This window comes from Calliphora vicina, chromosome 2 (genome assembly GCF_958450345.1).
Source record: "Calliphora vicina chromosome 2, idCalVici1.1, whole genome shotgun sequence".
Classification (NCBI taxonomy): domain Eukaryota; kingdom Metazoa; phylum Arthropoda; class Insecta; order Diptera; family Calliphoridae; genus Calliphora; species Calliphora vicina.
In genome coordinates this window covers 39,741,871-39,762,418 of record NC_088781.1, presented here as the reverse complement: position 1 = coordinate 39,762,418, position 20,548 = coordinate 39,741,871, and the positions used below count along the sequence as shown (strand labels likewise).

The window sequence follows — 20,548 nt, the reverse complement described above, 5'->3', positions numbered from 1 at the left end:
ATTATAAATCACTAATCCAGATTATTTGTGTTTGTTTCTTTTCTGTTTCTCTCAACTCCAAACTTAAAATGTTCTCGAATAAATCACTCTCTCAGTGATATATCACAAAAAATTACTTTTAAATAGCTGCGAATGAGAATTTACCAGTGAAATAAAAGTGAACCCGTTATTTTCGGTCTCTGTTTTTATACCCTTCACCATGAGTGGCAAGGGTATATATAAGTTGGTCATTCCGTTTGTAATTTCCACATTTTTCATTTGCGACCCCATAAAGTATATATATTCTGGATCGTTATAGATAGCGGAATCGATATAGCCATGTCCGTCTGTGTGTTGAAATCAACTTTCCGAAGCCCCCAAATAACTTACATACACGATTCATACATCAATATCTCCGAAATTCTTCCGGCTCGGTCTACAAATGGCTAAGATATAAGGAACAAACTAGGACAACCTCGATTTTTGACCTATATCTGGATTACTAAGTCATTAATATAGACAATATGGATATCTAATGATAGATATTTCAAAGACCTTTGCAACGACGTATATAAGACCATATTAAGTTGGACATACAATGGGTCAAAATCGAAAAAAAAAAATTTAACCCGAATTTTTTTTTCATCAAAAATTTTTTTTTTGCCATAAATTCTTTTTCCAAAAAAATTAATTAAAGAAATTTAAAAAAAAAAATTTTAAAAAACTTTTTTTAAAAAAAATTAAAAAAACATTAAAAAAAAATTTTTGAAAAAGTTACTAATCCAGAAAAAACTGAAATTTAGTTTAAAAAAATTTGAAAATGTATAATTTGTGATTTAAGTTAAACATGAAATTCTATATTTTTTTTGCTATCAAGTTATAATGTGTATAGGATCATAGAGAAATACACATAGAGCGGAAACTAGAAAAAATTCAAACAGTAGTATTGTTTTTGTTTTCAAATAGTTATTTTTTATTAATACATTCTCACCACTTTCACAACTGAGTTAGGTCTTTGACAGGAGATTTCCTTCTATGTAAATGTCAGAATATTTAAATGAAATATATGTAAAAACTATTTTTAATTGGATTTTTTTATATGTATTTAGTTTGGTAAATATTGTGGTCAAGTTAATTTGACAGAAACGGCTTCAATTTAGATGCGAACTTAGGGAGTGTCAAGTTAATTTTAGTAAACATATGTTAATGTTTAAAAATTATTCATTATCTATTATGCAGTTTTTGTGTAGAAATATCAAAAATTTAATTTATAAAAAAGCATACAATTTGAATTTCTTTTCACTAACTAATATCAACGAAATATTCAAAAATACAACTGAATTGTATTCAGTAATGGTTTATTATTAAAATATGGTAATATCTTTGTGATACGACAAATAAAATTTAAACGGAAATACAGTTTAGTGAATGTTTTATTGTATAAAAAACGCAAAATATTAAAATTCCTGTCGTAACCAAAAATAAAAAAAAATAGCCGAATTTAAATGATGAGTGTACTAATAGTTTTGCTTATTGTTTATGAATAATTGATAGATATTCCAGGGGAAATAAAATAAAAGAGATGTTAAATAAAAGAGAACTGCATAATGTTTATTTTGGTTTTTATTTCAGCCATTTGTGGGCTAATTTTCTCGATTTTAAATAGCAATCGAACTAGGAATATACCCGATATATTGATGCATAATTAGTAAGTTATTTATGGGGATTCTGAAAATTGATTTCAACAGACAGACATGGATATTTCGTTCCGTATCTTCTTTTTTTTAAACAAACACAAACTGCGAATCGTTTGGCTTGTCTGCAGACACATCCAGAGTCTCTGGCAGGAATCGAACCCACAAGCCATAGATAACACACTATCGTCTAGTCTATCGGGACACGAACGCGGTCGCAAATGAAAAATGTGGAAATATATATACCCTTACCACTCATCGCGAAGGCTATAAAAATATATTGAAATCGTCCCAGATGAGTAGGTGTTACTGACGGAATGATCAACATATATTATAATCATTTAAGGGGGAGGGCATCAAACTTAGCAAAACATTATTTATATTGAGATTTGTTATTTTGCTCTCATTTTTTTAAAAATTTAGCTACAATGACTAATCAAAACCAAAAATAACTTTACAAAAGTGAATGTGTATTAGTTTTTTTTTTTTTTGAAAATAGTTCAAAAATAATTAAATAACAACAGCGAGAAAAGTGAAAAAAACAAGCCTACACAAATTCCTATGGAAGTGAGGAAATATTCAGAGATGTTTAAGATTAAGAAAAATTTAAATTTATTTAAATAGTTAAACAAGAATTTTATGTGTAAAATATTACAAGTTAATTAAATTAAATAATGACCTTTAAGATGTCAATGAACTTGAATAAAACCAAATTTATTTGTTTATTTAATTACAATATTTTTCCCACTAAAATTTCAAATAAATGAAAAAAGTGAATCATTAGTTAAAAAATAATAGATTAAATGTCCATTTAAATTAAATTTTGGCTTATAAACAATTTAATATAAAACCAAAAACAAAAATAAAACAATTATTAGTTGCATATCATGGCAGAACTAACCAGGTACAATTATTACAAAGTATGTTCTCAATTTTAATTTTCCTAAAATGTCAAATACATACAAACTAAAGACAACTGTAAAAAACAATTAAAGCAAATGACAAAAATAAAATAATTTTCAAATATTCTTTTGACATAACAAGGTAACTGATTGATAGCTCTCCTTAATAATTGTACCTGGTTGATTCTGCCATGGTTGCATATAAAATTTTGATATACATACATACATAAATGTGATAAATTAATTAATTTTCAAAAATTATATCTCTCAATTACTGCCACAAAACTGTTTGTGTATGAAATTATTAAAATGTTATTATTATTTGTATAAATTACGTTATATAGATTTGTTTAATGAAATTGTAGATCAATTTTGTTTCATTGAGAAAAAAATATAAAAAGATGCGAATATGTAAATTTATCTTAAATGTTATTTAATAATTTCGATTTTGTTTTATTTTATTGTTGGTGGTCTTATTACCATAATAATAATATAAAACAAATATAGAGAGTGTTAAATTTAAGTCGCTGGTGTCGAATGTTATCCACCCATCATTATGAGTTTTGTAAATAATATTCCACATGTATGTATGTTGTTGCCAATAAGATGTTAAACTCGAATTGTTTAAAAAAAATATAACAAACAATTTATTCATAATAAATCCATTTTATTATATAAGCCGATTAGCTACGGTATATGTATATGATGACCTCGATTCTTTTGCACATGGTCAGTATTTCGCATATAAATTGTATATGGTGTTAATCACGTTTAATACAATTGCAAATTTATTAAAGGAGTTTAAATTGTTGTAAATAATTGATCCTTTTGTTTATAGAAATTGTTTAAAAATCCATAATTCATGGAAAAATATTGGAATTTATAAATGACGTCACCAGAAATTGTCATCGATTGCAAAATCTGTGTAAAACACTGCCCACCTGTGTGTGTAAAACACTCTCACGTCCAAGACTTGGAATCGAAATTAATGAAATTTGTGTAGAATATTTAGCATTGTTCTAGGATGTTTGGTATTGAAAATAAACAAAATCGGTTATATGAAAAAAAAAGTTATTGACTCGAAAGAAATAATGTTTTAAGGAAAACTTTTTTCAGCATAATGCCTTAAGTTTTATTGGTAAAACTGAATTTTTTGTAGCAAATTCAGAAAGAAAATACTTGAATAGCAAAATTTTAAGTAGATTTTGATAAACATTTACGTACAGTGGGCAATTTTGTAAAAAATTAAAAAAATTGCGAAGCAAAAGTTCAGAATACGGTCATAAATTTTGTGTCAAATTTATGACGTATAAATGCGGGATTTTTTAAATTTTTTAGATTTTATTTTGAAATATTTGTACAATTTAAATTTATTCAAAGTATTGGTCATTGTTAGCTATGACCTTTTCCCATCTTTCTGGCAACGTGGTGATTCTGCGCCAAAGGAACTGCTCATGTTTTGAGGCCAAGAACGAATCAAGCCAATTTCGGATACTCTGTTCTGAAGAAAAGCGTATCCCAGAGAGAGCGTTCCGTATCGATCGAAACAAATAGTAGTCGGACGGGGTAGGGTCTGGTCTATAAAGCGGGTGAGGCAAAATTTCCCAACCACTTCATTGCAAATATCTTTTAACGTGTATTGCAACATGTGGCCGAGCGTTGTCATGTTGGAATATTACGATTTCATGTCTGGTCGCATATTTAGGGCAAATTCTCGCTTCAAACGAATCATGAGCCAGATTTCCTCAGCTCATAATAGGTGGAACCCTTTTGCTCTCACCAAAAGGTTGGTGAGAGCAAAAGCCCGGCTGGTTGCCGGGCTTCACATACGCTTCGGGTTATCGTAATGGATCCATTTTCATCGCATGCAAAATCGTATTTCAGGGTCTCTCGGGTTCAATATGTAGTACCCAATTTCCCTACTTTTGGATGAATCCTGCTACTCGCAAACGTAGCAGGATTCATTTGCCATTAGTTTTGGTGAGCAATCGGTTTGCATCAGCGGCACTTTTTTTCAAGTTAAAGAAGTAAAGCAAAACTTCCCGCGTATGACGCTTTACAAAGTTCGAAATACTAAATCTTGGTGATTTAGATTTCTCTTGTCAATTTAATGAATTCGAAATGAAGAACCCAATACTAAATCTTGCAGGCATAGAGAATTATACATAGAGACGAGACACTCCGATTTGTCAAACAAAAATACAACAAATCATATGTCGGATACAACAACAAAATATATTGACTAGCATGTATTTTGTTGTTGCCAGAGATAGGTTTTTGACAACAGACTTAGGTTTTTGACAATTACGTCTCGTCTCTATGTTACCCTATGCTTGCTGGTTTTGATTTCTCTTGTCAATTTAATGAATTCGAAATGAAGAACAGGCTGAAAAATTACTAAATCTTGCTGATTTCATTTATAGCACAAATTTGGTGAGCAATCGGTTTGCATCAGCGGCACTTTTTTTCAAATTAAAGAAGTAAAGCAAAACTTCCCGCATATGAAGCTTTACAAAGTTCGAAATACTAAATCTTGCTGATTTTGATTTCTCTTGTCAATTTAATGAATTCAAAATGAAGAACAGGCTGAAAAATTACTAAATCTTGCTGATTTCTTTTATACCACAAATTGCCACTGCATTACCGAACTGCATTATCTATCACTTCCAACATTATTGGAAAATCGTGAATTTCATGCGGATTAGATTTTAAATCAATCAAGCTTAAGAACTATAAGAGTTTCTAAAACATTGATCAGAACCCTAAATAAATATGTGGATAAATTATAGACAAAGAGGTGAGATTTGAAAATAAGCTTCTTCTAAAAAATAATCAGCCTAACTATGAAAGAAATTTTAAAGTTATTTTTTGTTAAAGTCGACTTTATTTTAAAATAGAACTTTTGTTTTTATTTGAAAAAAGCTTCAAAACTTTTTTCAACATATACATTCAAATAATTGAAAATATTTTTCAATGAATGTAAATAATAAAAAGAAAATTCAAAAAATTAAGAAAACAAAATGTACATAAAATTTCAAAACAAAAAAGCTTTTTTGGAAATAATGGAACAAAATTTTAAATTAAAATTTTAAGGTTTTCGTAGTTAGGCTGAATGTTTTTATCAATAAAAATTTCCATTTGCTGTAAAACTGTAAAACTTTTTTCGTATTTTCACCATTTTTTTTTTAAATTTTTGAAAAGAACACAATAACCTTTGTATTGATATGCCAAATATAATTGATGTTCTAAATTAATGGTTTTGAAATGAACAACATGCTGAAAAAGATGATTTCTCATATTTTCATGGCATTACCGAACTGCATTACCCAATACATATAGCATTGGTAGTAAACTGCTTTACCATTATATCATTTTATTATGAAATTTATGTTTATTTTATTCACGATAAGATTTTTCCAATTTAAAACGTTTTTTTTTCTTTGAAATGAGAAAATTTTAAATCTAGTGAAAGAAATATCATAACTTTCTAGATAAAAAACTTGGCATTAAAAATAATCTGCATAAAGATATGTAGTTTTAACACAATGGACACCGCATGTTGTTATTAAAAGCATCTGGGTGTTAAAATTAAAATTATTCACATTTTTCAGTATTTTGAGTTATTAATACTTTTCTCAGTTCAAAATTATATACTACAGCCCCGTAGTCATTGTAGGCAATCAAAATATCAAATATACATTAAACAAAAATCTAACAAAACAACACTAATAACAACTTAATTTGTACACTTCTAGTGGACAAAAAGTCAAACAAATAATTTCTAGCAAAATTGCCACTTTAAGCACGTTCACAAATATTCTACAAACGAAGACTTCATTAAGTTTTTAATTTCTCCCAACAAAAGGGTTCATTTGGTCAATTCGAAAGAAATTACAATAATTTTTGTTTTTCATTCTTGCTGTTTTAATTTAGACTTGTCTAACAAAATATTCAAACATTTCAACAGTTGTTGATGTTAGATATTAATTAGAAAGATTAAGAAACCTAAAGGATGCTAAAAGGATGATGATGATGATGACCAGGAAAACAAAAGTTCAACGAAAGTGGAAGAGATGAAAGAAAGTATGAAATCATTATTATCCTTTTTGATAATTTGGTCTTAATTTTAATGAACATTACAGCATAACAATGTTTTTCAAAAGGGGCTCTATGCAATTTCAGAAGGTATGCTAAGTTTGTTAATGAGTTGGAAATTTTAAATCGAACTGGTTTGAAGCTGCAATGGAATGATGTTATTATTAAATTTCTTTAAAATTTTAAAAAGATTTTAAATGTGAATTTTTTAGTAAATATTTCAAAAGTATTAGATTTTTGAAGTACTTATGAATAATTGCTTTGAAGTACGCCTCAAATTCGCTGCAACCAATTAAACCACTTGTTTATTTCTTCCATTTGCCCACATAATTACAGGGTTATTAGCTGACCCAATTAATTATGGAACATGATGAAAGACAATACCCAAAACCAAAAAAAAAAAACATCCAAAATTAAATTGTTCAAAGCAAGCAAAAAAATAAAAAGCCCAAGAACACATTGTGGCTGGTCATCATATATAGTTAGAAGAAGAAATGAAATGTTTGTTTAATTTTTATTAATATTTTCTGAAATTAGCCAAGCAATTTATTTGGAAATTAAGAAAAAGTGTGAATAAAATTTAAAAGCAAAAGAAGATGAAAAAAAAACAACACAAAAAAACTATAAAATGTATTTTTAACTGACAGTTATGGGTTAAGGTCATTTAGATAAAGCATTTTTTTGTGTTGCCTTTTTGAAAAAATTATGAGTGTTTAATGTTAAATTTTGATAAATTTTGGTTATTAGTATAAATTATGTTGTTAGTGAGTGACAATATAATGGAGATATGGAAAATAAAAATCAATTATTTTATACATGGATCACTAAGAGAGTAAGGGGAGATAATTGCTTTGTTGTTTGGTAACATAACGAAATTTTGTTCGCAGATTTGATGGATGAATGCATTTCTGAAGATAGAACTCACTAAAATATGACTAAATATAAATCTATTAATCCAGTTGAACATCTTTTTGCAGCCATATTAATAAAAATTAATAAAAGAAACTTTAAACAACAACTGTAAAAAAATTTCTTATAAGAATTTACATCTAAAAAATTTAAACACTCTTTGCTCAGAGTTTCTTTTATGTTATTAATAAAGGCATACATTAGTAGTAATAGTTTTATAAGGCTAAGACATGTTTTCTTTCAGAATATTTTAGATTTTTTAAAATAATTTTGAAAACAAAATAGTTATTTGCAATTTTCCTAAACAACTCCATAATTAATATTAATCATACGCACTCATATAAGAACATTTTGAATAATTAAAAAATTATTGTATTTAAGCAAAATTTAAAATAAATGTTTGTGTTATATGATAGTTTACATATTTATTTCTTAGATGAGTGCAAAATAAACGGTGAAAATATATTTTTCAAGGAATTTATTTCAATTCGAATTTTGGACTAACTTTAAAAAAATCAAAATTTTATTACAGACTAATATTTTTCGCTCTTCTTGTTTGGATTAAATAAATAACTATTACTATATATAGTTTTATGAAACAATATATACTTTCCTTCAGAATTCTTTAAAATTGTTCTCCTACTTTTTTAACAAAAGGAGTTTTTTCATACAACTCAATATTTAATATTCTTTAATTAATATCACACGCACTTATATATGAGAATTTTTAATAATGAAATATCAGGGGTTGTCATACAATCCAATCAGTGTCGGAATCGCTTTTGAAAACTACAAAAAAGGTACATTAATCTCTTGAAATCGAAAGTTATCGGTTTTATATTCGTTCTAGAATTAAATTTTTTATCGATTAAACAAAAAATTACATTGGATTTCATAAATCAAATGTACCATTTTGTCGTTTTCAAAACCGAGTCCGACACTGATTGGATTCTATGACAACCCCGATTTGTTCAATTCACTAGGTCTCCTATCATGTCATATTGTCATAATGTTCAAATATTTCACAATTGTTTAAAAATGTTGTTCTTGCCTTTCAGGCTAAAAATTTCCTAAAATAATAATACTCTGTATGCTATGTTTATTGTGTTATCATTTTAGTATATGATAGCCTAGAATTTTTAAAAATCAAAATTGTATTACATATCATATATGATGTTAATCTTTTGCTCTAGTTGTCTTGATCAAATAAATTTACAGTAATAGTTTTATAAGGATTGAAATGGCTTCTTCTAGAATTTGTTAAAATTGTTCACCTACTTTTTTAACAAAAAAGTTATTAAAGATATTCTCATACAACTCCATAATTAATATTAATCATACATACTCATATATGAACATTTTGAATAGAGATTAATTATTACTTTTAAGCTGAATTTAAAATAGATGTTTGTATTATATGATCTAAATAATCTCTAATTTACAAAACATACTTTCTTCAAGAAATTGTAAAATTTTATATGTTGTAAAGTAATCGTTAATTTAGCTAAAATTGTTAACGAAATTTGTTATAAATATTTGGAAAAAAGTTATAAATATTTTGAAAATTTTTAACTTAAAATCAAAAATAGCGAAAAGTAACCATTTTAAAAAATAATCGTTACATATGTAGAACTAATATAAATTAACTGTGATTTACATAACATATACTTTTTTCAAAAAATGATAGAAATTTAAGCGAGTAACCGTTTATATTTTGTAAAGTAATCGTTAATTTGACTAAAAGTTTTACCTAAATTTATTATTAATATTTAGGAAAAGTAATAAACAAGAAATTTTGAACTTAAAATTCAAAATAGTCAAAAGTAACCACTTCGTAAAGTAATCTTTACTGTAAACGTTTATATTTTGTAAAGTAATCGTAAATTTATCTAAAAGTTTTCACGAAATTTCTGATAAATATTTAGGAAAAGTAATAAACAAGAAATTTTGAACTTAAAATTCAAAATAGTCAAAAGTAACCACTTTGAGAAGTAATCGTTACATATATTGAACTAATCTAAATTAACTGTAATTTACATTACATATACTTTTTTCAAGAAATTATAAAATTTTAAGCGAGTAATCGTTTAAATTTTGTAAAGTAACCGTTAATTTATATAAAAGTTTTAATAAAATTTGTTTTAAATATCAATCTTTCGTTCTCCTTGCCCGTATTATTTATACATATAATAATAAATAAAAGGCAAGTTATTTTTTCTTTCAGAATTCATTGATATCTTTCATATACTTTAGTAAATAAAAAAGTTATTAAGAATTTTCTCATACCTCTCTATAATTAATATTAATCATACGCACTCATATATGAGTATTTTTAATAATGAAAAATTATTATTTTTAATCTAAATTTAAAATAAATGCTTGTGTCATATGCTAGCTTTGTATTTTATATTTTAGATGAGACCAACATTAGAACAAAATAAGTTTTTCAAGGAATTTATGGAAGAAAGCAAACAGTTCTTAGAAAGTTATAAATATAATAAATAATTCGCTATTCTTGCCTTATTTTTACAAATATTAAACTATTTTAGAAAGAAATCAAGCAGAAATTATCTAATTAAATGACATTCCAGCAAAATTTATATAGAAAAACTATTTTAGAAACAAATTAAACAAAAAATAAGCATTTAAATGTCAGTCATGGCTTTTGTATCAATGCTTATTGATTGCGCTGTTTAGAATTGATTTAAGCTACAAAACTAATTATTCCTTAGAGAAGGAATTGAATTGTTTCCTTTAAGAATCCTTTAGAATTTTTTAATTTCCTTTGAAAACAAAACAAATTATTAAGGATTTTCTCGTCATTTTTATTAATCATACGCCCTCATATACAAACAATTTTTAAATAATGAAAATTTACCTGTTTTGGGCCAAAAATTAAATTTGAATAGGTGGAAAACCAAATACAAAAATAATCTTTGGAAATAAACTAAATTTTTTATAGGCTGCGGAGTTTTTAATTGATTTTAGTTTCACAATTAATTTGTATATAATATAAGGTGTACTTATATTAAAATGCGTTGAATGTTTTCTTTCAGAATAATTTGGAAATTTTCAAATTCGCTTGGAAACAAAAAAAATATAAATGATTTTCTCATTCAACTCCATAGTTAATATTAATCATACGCCCTAATACAAATCAAATTTAAATCATGAAAATTTACCTGTTTTAAGGGAAAATTTCAACAAATTTGTGTAATATATCACTTTATATTTCATTTAACATTTTAAACTTTACAAAATTAACTGTCTCACATTGGTATTGAAATTTTGAGTTCACTTTCCTGTAAAACCTGATAACAGGTTTGTTTTATATATTGGGTGGATAACTTAAAACTGCGGGATTTTTTTTTTTAAATTTATAGCTTTTATTTTGAAACATTTATATAATATAAATTTATTCGAAGTATTGGCCATTGACCTTTTCCCATTCTGAGCAACATATGAATTCCGAGCCTAATGATTTTGCAAGCTCTTGTTGAGTTTGACAACAATCTTCATGGAGTAATGCCTTCAATTCTTGGATGGCCTGGGCGATCTTTGTCTTCCAAAAGATTGTAAATTCCTCCTTTTTAAGTCATAAGCTAAAGATATGTTCTATAGTTTTAGTTTAGTATTATAAATTTATCCTACTTTATCCAAATTTATTGTAATTCCGTTTTAAAATTGTCGTAATTTATTTATCATTTTCAACTATTACTTTTAATTTAGCTTAACCATTTATTATTTCCTTAATTGTAGTTGTCTCTAAAAATATTTACCTTTTTCATGCGTTTAAAATTAAAAACGATTTTCGCTTCACCATTAAATAACTTTTTATGAACCACATAAATTGTTTCATTAACTCAGGTGCTTGTTACTTTAAAATGTATATTTATTTTCATGCTTTTCAAACTGTGTGTGTTATTATTTCATCTTTCGTAGGTGTGTTCAAAATCAAATAAATATTGAGGAAAAAAAAATACAAGTGAAAAATAAATAAAAAATAATAATAAAAACTTATTACTTTCCGTGTATCATAAATTGATTACTTTAAATGCGTAATTATTTTTATGTGAACTTACAGTGTGTAAACGATTGCGTGTGTGTTAATATTTTTTTTTTTTAATTTTTTGCTTCCAACAATTATTTTGTCAGATTTTTATTTATCAGTTTACAACATTTAACTTTGTGTGTTCACAGATAGATAGGCGGTGAGTGAGTGAGTGGATGTGTTTTTTTTTGTGTGGCTGTTAGTTTTGTGAAAGGACTGTGGTGTTAACCCTAAAAGGAGACCGAAACACATGCAGTATTGATACATTTTGGAACACAGCTATCTGTGCATTCCGTTTGTAATTTCCAGAAAAATTTTGTTTGGACAACTACTACCGAAGATATTTGCGAAAAACTAAATGAATTTAGGTTAAAAAACGAAAATTTAAAAAATGAAACTTAAATATTTTTTAAAGTATAAGAGATGAAGTATTTTCTTTATATTTTCTATTTGCTCTATAACAAAGTAAAATTAATTGAAATCTGTTCATAATTGTACAAGTTACTCGGCTTTAACATCCTGTATCTCACCTTGTATTATTTTGACAGGGTGATCACCAGGGAAACCAAAATATGCAAATGCATGTTTTTTCTGGTGAGTCTAATGGGCACATGGATAAGATATTTACACGTTTCAGAACAATTTAAGAATTTTGGCATCGATTTGTTAGTGCATATTTTTGCATATTTTACCCTTAAATGCATATTTTTGCATATATTTGTTTTAAGAGCATATTTATGTCATATTTTTGCGTTTTTAGAGCATATTTTACTGTTTAATAGCATATTTTGACTTTATCAAAAACAAATTTTTTCATAATTATTTTTTCGTAATTTGATAAACTGCCACCAGAGCCTGCTGTAACTCGTTGGGGAACATGGCTTTCAGCTGTTAGTTATTACGCCAACAATTTTGAAAAATTATCAATGCTTTAAATGCTGAGGAGTCTCAGTTTATTAACATTGCTAAAGATGCACCTACAATAAAAAATTACTTAATTTTTATAACTTCAAATTTTGGATTTATTGAAACATTTATTAAAAAAACGTCAAACAGCTGGGCTTACAATGATCGAACAGTATAATTTAGTGGAACAAGCATTTAATAAAATACCAAATTGTAGTGTTAAAAGTAATATTAAAATAAATTTTGAACAAATAATAGGAAAAAATTAAGGATTAAAAATTATAGAACAGTTTAAATGACTTTCCGCAACACAGATTTCAAAATTAAGTGTTAAAGAATTACTATCTGTTAAATTTGCTCCTATAACATCAGTTGATGTCGAAAGAACATTTTCTATGTATAAAAATGTTTTCAGATCCAATAGACAACGATTTTTATTTGAAAATTTATGTCAACATTTTGTATTTTATTGCAATAATAACCTTAATTGAAGAAGTGTCTTTATTGTTTTAGTTCTTATTATTTTTGTTTATTTTATGTTACTTTACCTTTTTGGAAATGAATTGTGTTGATTTTTTTAAACAAAAGTCTATTTTTTTGTTAAAATTTATGTAAAAGTTTGTTTTTTAAGAGCATATTTTTTAAATTTTAAGAGCATATTTTAAAGTTTTTACTGCATATTTAAATCGCTTAAAACGCTTTTTTTAGAGCATATTTCCGGTTTCCCTGGTGATCACAAATTTACTTTTCTGAAATGCCATCTTCTGCGATTTGTTCGTACATAAATTGGCACTTTTTTTATTACAAACTTCATGCTTAGATCTGGTAACAATGCAATAATATTGTTACTTTTTTACCTTTTAAAAACGGTGGTTTATTTCCTTTAAATTTATCGGATACTTTTGATTGCAAATAAAAGCAGTTTAGTAGTTTAAAATTGTAATAACTTTTCATTTATTTAAATTTACACAACAACTGTTTACATATTAACTCTGTGTTTAAATACAAAAACTTATATTACACAGTTTATAATGTACAGGAATGCAGGCGATATTAATACTAACAGCGCCTATGATTAACATACTACTGACTGCAACAGCTGCCACTATTTATACACAGCGCCATCTTCCTTCCAGTAGTTTCATGCAAGTTCAATTACTACAATGATCAAGCTTTTATTCAATGTTGTATGTTCCACTGCTATGTTAATAATATCCATAGATATGTTAACCCTCTAACCCGCAAGAGTGCCTCAAGGCATGCATTGCAAAACACCAATTATCTCAAAAAGTAATTATAATTTTTTTTTTTTAAATTTAACTGTGACTTTAGTAACAGATTTGTTAACATTTCCCTCGAAGGTTGAAATGCATTCCGACTTTTAGTTTCTGTTCTGTCAGCTGTTTTGTGAGTGATGTCATAATTTTAGCGCGTGAAATGTGTTGTATGATTTTTTTTTTAAATCAAAGTTTTACTAACTTTTAGTAGCCCAATCTATTCGAAATATTTTTAATTAGTTCTTTTTCATTAGTTTTTCCATAAAATCGTACCATAATTATTGTTTTTTTACACCTAAACCGGCAACACTGCCCTGAGGCACTCTTCACCTTTTTGCACCTGGTTCGTAAACTTAATTTACAAATTAGTTTCTGATGGCTGTTATGAGTTTATAGGTTTTTTAGTTTTTTAAAGTTTGGGGTTAGATGGTTAATAATGCCCACAGTTATGTTAACTGCTGTTAATTAGAAGCCTCCACAAAGAGAAATGTTCAGAAACATGATGCAACTTGAAACCAGCCATTGAATTAAAATACAATTTCGTATCAAAATATATTCGAAAATTAGAAATCAAATTCGAAAATTCGACCTTATGTTTGAAAAATGTTTAAAGCTGCTAAAATAATCTCTAAACCATGGACTGATGGCAAATGAATATTATGTTCAAAATTTTAAATTATGTTTGAAAATTTTTAGATATATTTGTGACCGATTTCATAAATTTTTCAATTTTAAACTTAACAATTTTGAAAAAAAAAATATATAAATGTTACTGAATTTGAAATGTAGTTGCAATATATATATCGACTTTTTAAGATTTATTCGAAAATTCGAATTTAAATTCGAAATATTCCAGGTGCTTTTAAATAAAGAAAATAAACTTTAAATTAGACCGACAACCCCAGCATATCATTATAAATCAAGCAAATAAGTAAAAACAACTGCATTAACAGATTTCAAAAATATTTGAAAACAAAGGATTTTAGAAAAATATAATTTACTGCTGGGGCACTTCCTCTACTATTTGCCCTGTATTTTACTTATATATTTTTCCTCTTAAACCCCCCTTAAGCGTTTAAGGGTTAACAATATATTCATATGATTAAAAACTACTAAAGATACCACGTGCCCATACACTAGACCAGAGAGCGAGAAGCAGCCAATGAATCTCAATGAAAATAAAAGTATTCATTTGTATGTGCAACACTAAATGAATGGATACGCGAGCAGCATGAGTTGTACAAAAACAGAGCAACAGAAAAAAAAATCTTTATTTAATTAAGTAGCAGTGATCTCATTAAATGATAAAATAAACAAATTTAAATAAAAAATAAAGAACTACATGTACATAAATTGCAGAATACGACAACATACCAATAGAGCAACAAAATGTTTAACCCTTTCATACTCCTACAAACTTTGGGGTTAATGAAACCACACCATATTTAGCAATAATTTCATAAACTTTCAAAAAATGGAGAAAAAGCTAGAGCAAAAGTTTTAATTAAATAAAATTTAATTTTAATAGCTTTCCTTAAGATGACATTTAAATAAAACTGAACTGAAATTGAAAATACACATGTTTCATTTGTGACAATTGACAGAAACTGTCAAAAAGATTATAATCTTTAAATAAAAAATATTTAAAATGGAAGGCAGGCACACTCGCTTATCTAACTATAGACACACAAAACAGACAGATACATATACAAATGTATAAGATGATTTACTTTGAGAATTATAAATTACATTTAATTGTTTATTCTATTTATTTCTTATAATAATAAAATACGACTATATATCTGATATTGATTTATTTATACATAATTTTATAATTTTTTATATTGTTTTTCTATTATTAAGTAGCAGGTATTTGTTAGACTATTTAAATCTCTTTTGTACTTTATTGTTTCCCTTTGCCACCCCTTTATTATTTTTTTAAACTTTGGCTTATTTGTCTTTTATGCCTGGCTTTTTGTAACACATAAAGTAATTAAATAAATCTACACGTATTTGGGTACTTGACATTAATCATTATTATAATGGCATATTGTCAATTCGTGACATCTGACAAATATTTTGAAAACTTGTGTAAACATTTCTATAAATACTATATGAAAAAAAACTAAACAACAACTACATTTAAAGGTTTAAAATCATAAAAAACAAATACAACTTATTTTTGCAATAATTTAATTATAAAAGTTTGACCAATATTTTGTAGTTTTGTTGGCAAGTTAAAATAATAACTCAATTGTGAGGGGGAATGAAAAATATTGCAGCTATACATAAATAATTGCAGTTTGATTTATTTCAGAGAATGTTTAAAGGAAATTTAATTTGTTAAGCAGGCAAATCTTCGTCAGCATTCTTTGTGTAAGTTTGTTGTCAGTTATTTCTCAATTTAAGATACTTGCATTGGGAAATATTCCTCCGACTCTCTACGAACTTCTTCAGTATTTTCTGTGTACTAGGGTTGGCAAAAGTGCTACAATTGTACTTTTTTTGGTACAATTTGATCTTCAAAAGTACAATGGTACACCAATGACTCATTTGGTACAATTTGAAAATATATTTCACAGTTACAATATATTAAAACCAATTTACGAATTTATGTTCTCTATCAATTATACCAAAATATTAACAATAAAATTTTTAAAATTATACTTATGAGTTTTTGAAATAAAGAAGAAATAGCGGCATTTGACTAGTCTTGTCACAATCGTAACAAATTTAAGCCATTATTATTGCCCTTATTTTCTGTTGAATAAGAATATCCATAGAATTTGTAATTTTTAATGACAGAACGATGCTTCATTATCAACTGAATATCTGTCGCTAGAACCAAAATACTGAATGGATATAATGGAATCGATCCAAATTTATTCATTACAACTGTTCATTTGTTCATTGTAACTTTAAAAAATCACGAAATTTCACTGGAATTTAAAAAAAAATATTCTCGGGAAAAAATTTTCCGTGGAGGAACCCTATTTTTGGTACAATTACAGGCGAAAAAGTACAATTTTTGATGCTGATTGGTACAATTTTTAAATTCCATTTGCCATCCCTGCTGTGTACTTTGGATGTCTGATATTTTCGAATTCTATTTTCAATAATAAGTGTTGACAAATAGAATTCGGGACATTCTCATACTCATTCTTCATGAAGTTATTTTGTTATGGTTAATATCGCTATTCAATTTTTAAAATCAAATTAAAATTGCTCTCTTAACAATTTCTTTAAAGCATTCATTACGTATTATTTCTTTGGCTTAATTTCTTAGTATTGCAAACGTATTGAATTCATTGATTTAAAGAATTAATACCTTAGTTTGCTTTTACACACAGCAAGTTTACTTGAAGCAAGTCTCTTCGATTCCCTTTTAAACTTGCTCGACTGTTTACACACAGCAAGTCTGTGTTCAATTTTGTATGTCAAAACCTAATAGACGCCATAGTGAAAATGAGAAAACAAAAGAGAATTGAAGAGACTTGCCAGTACAAGCAAGTGTGTACCCCTCTTCTTTTTTCTTGTCTCTCTCTCCTATAAATTCTAGACTTGTGTAAAAGCAGACTTATTGAATTTTCATTTAATTTCTTAGTATTCAAACGTATTGAATTAATTCCATATAGAATACATTATTTGAAAAATTAATTCCATATTAGCGGTATTCACAATGTAGAGTACTTGGCCTAGTAAAAAAGCAGAAAAGCTAAATATTGACAAACATTTAAATTTCTAATGTATTTTGTTTTTATTTTTTGATACTGTGCTCTTTTACTACATTACCAGGCCAAGTACTCTACATTGTGAATACCGCTATTGAATTATTCAATTTTCTTTAATTCAAATCAATTTCAAACAAAGGTTCAAAAGAATTAATTCTTTCAAAATCAAATTAAATTTGATCTCTTAACAATTCCATTAAAGCATTCAATTTGAATTATTGCATTGGCTTAAATTCTAAGAACTTTAAACGTTTTGAATTCATTCTTTTGAGAACTCATTCTTTTGAGAACTCATTATTTAATGAATTAATTCCCTACTGAATTTTTCTTTCTTTAATTTCTTAATACTTCAAACGTGTTGAATTTATTCTGCTGAGAATTAATTCCCTATTGAATTATTAAATATGTGGATTAATAAAATTTATTAAATGCTTTAATTTTTCTTTAATTCAAATAAATTTTAAACAATTTTCAAAATCAAATTGAATTTAATCTCTTAAATATAACGAATTAATTCTTTATTGAATCATTAAATTTGATTCTAATTCTAATCCTTTACAAAAGGCTTAATTAAACTTATTGAATTTATTTATTTTGTTTCAATTCAAGTCTATAAAAAAATATGTTTTAGTAAATATTTTTCAATTAATAAATGACTGGTAACTGCGTATGTGAAGTTACAAAATCTTAGGGTAACGAAATCTCTTATCAAACGAAATTACAATACAACAAGTAAGAGTGCTATATTCGGCTGTGCCGAATCTTATATACCCTTCACCAAATTATACTTTAAAATGCAAATTTTAAATATTTTTAAGTAAACAAAATTAATTTTTTTTTCAAAATTTGTTTTGAAAATTTTTTTTTAAAAAAAAAATTAAAAAATTTTTTTTTTAATTTTTTTCCAATTTTTTTTAATTTATTAGTGTAACAAATTTGTTTGTTAAAAAAATTTCGGGTTAAATAAATATTTTTCCCGATTTCGACCCATTCGATCCAAATTGCTATAGCCTTATATACATCGTTGCAATGGACTTTAAAATATCTATCATTAGATATCCATATTGTCTATATTAATGACTTTGTAATCCAGATATAGATAAAAAATAGGCCAAAAATCGAGATTTTCCTTACATCTCAGCCATTTGTGGGTCGGTTTTCTCGATTTTAAATTGCAACCGAACCGGGTCTGTACAGACGGAGATGGCTATATCGACTCCGCTATCTATAACGATCCAGAGTAAATATACTTTGTGGGGTCGCAAATGAAAAATGTAGAAATTACAAACGGAATGACAAACTTATATATGGATCAAAATCGGCAAAAATATTTTTCAATCCGATTTTTTCACTAAAAATTTTTTCAAAAAAATTATTTTTTTTTAAATAATTGAGTTTTTAACGCAAATATTTTTTTTCATAAAAAAATTAAAAAAAATTTATTTTTTAAAAAATAAAAAAAAAAAAATTTGAAGAAAAATTATTTTGGTTTTCGCAAATATCTTCGTAGACTGCACGACTGAAGTTTTTTTGCAGTATCTCAATCCTAAAGTAGTGAAAAATAATCAGAGTCAAAATCATGAATTTAGTATAAAAAATTACAAAATTTTTACAAAAATGTGGCTTAATTATTTTAAATTTATCTCAAAGATTTTTTTAAAAAAACGTGCACCCTACTTCATGAAATTTTTATCATCCAAATTCTAATTTAAAAATGTCAATTCGAGTTTTTCAATTTCTTTTTTACAAATTGTAATAAACATATCTATTGGAAACCACCACTCGCTCAAAACCGTGAACATTGAGCAGATTTTTAAAAATAGTAAATTTTTCAGAAGCATTTCATTCAATTGCATTAAAATTATACTAAAATTTATTTTTTCTATTAATCATTAAAAACAAAACAATTTTTTTAAATTTAAAAAAAAATTAATACGATATCTTAAACAGAAATGTTTTTATGGGCATTCAAATCTATAAAAGAATATGCAAAAAATTACAAAGGTCATACATACATACGTATGAGCAATATTAATTAAAAAAATTAATTAATATTAATCATACTATACACTCCATGCATTACATTAATCCAACTTTAAATACTTTAAATTCTTAAGGCTTACTAAATTTTTTATTTTCTGTATGTATTAAAAATTCTTTCAAGTGGCTACACGTTTTACATAATAAATAAAAACCTCTCATAAAATGTTTCAAAAATATGCATATTTTTAAATAATATTTATTGCAGAAAATTTAAAGAAAAAAAAAACAACCAAAACGTCAGCAAACGTTTATTTTTATTGTCAAAAAATATTTTGTTTTTTTCATTTATGAAATACATAGAAAATATATTTTGGTTTTTGTACTTGGCGTGGGTTGTCTAGAAGTACAAATGTTTTATGTATAAATCTATATTTTTTAAAAAAAATAGAAAAAAATTATAATGATGATCGTCATTGTATTATGGTGGCAACAAATTTTCACGATAGCAAGTCTTAGCATTGAAAGTGCTTTAAAACTTAAATGAAAAAGAAAAACAATTTTAATGCACCATGAAAATAATTAAACGAACTATGACGTTGTTAGTGAGGTTCTCAGAACACTTAATATTTCTATTTGTTTATTTATTGTTGCATTGATTATGTATTTGTTAAAAGATTTATAAAAATATGTATACATTTAAATAACAGCCAGATGATGGGCATATTTAGCAAACATTAACTGAAAAGTCCTGTTTAAAGGATGTCAAATATAGAGAAATAAAAATTGTTAGGAGCCAATTAGTCCTTTTATATTCAGAACAATTATGAATAAAAAATTCCACGGGAGTTTGTTCCCCGGGAGTTTTTTCCCCATTGTATTTAAATAGGAAAAATGAGAAAAGGGGAAAAACTCCCGGGGAATTTTTATTCATAATTGGGCTATAAATAAAATAAATAAGAATGTTTGGTATTCTTCCTTAGAAATCAACTCTATTGTTAAAATGACTTTCGAAGAATTTTCT

General features: G+C 26.2%; 1 protein-coding gene across 1 annotated transcript in view; it reads left to right on the top strand.

The window, feature by feature from the left end:
• Positions 1–20,548, top strand: part of LOC135950088 (dnaJ protein homolog 1) — an 82,276-nt gene that overhangs the window by 23,841 nt on the left and 37,887 nt on the right. The window lies entirely within an intron of this gene.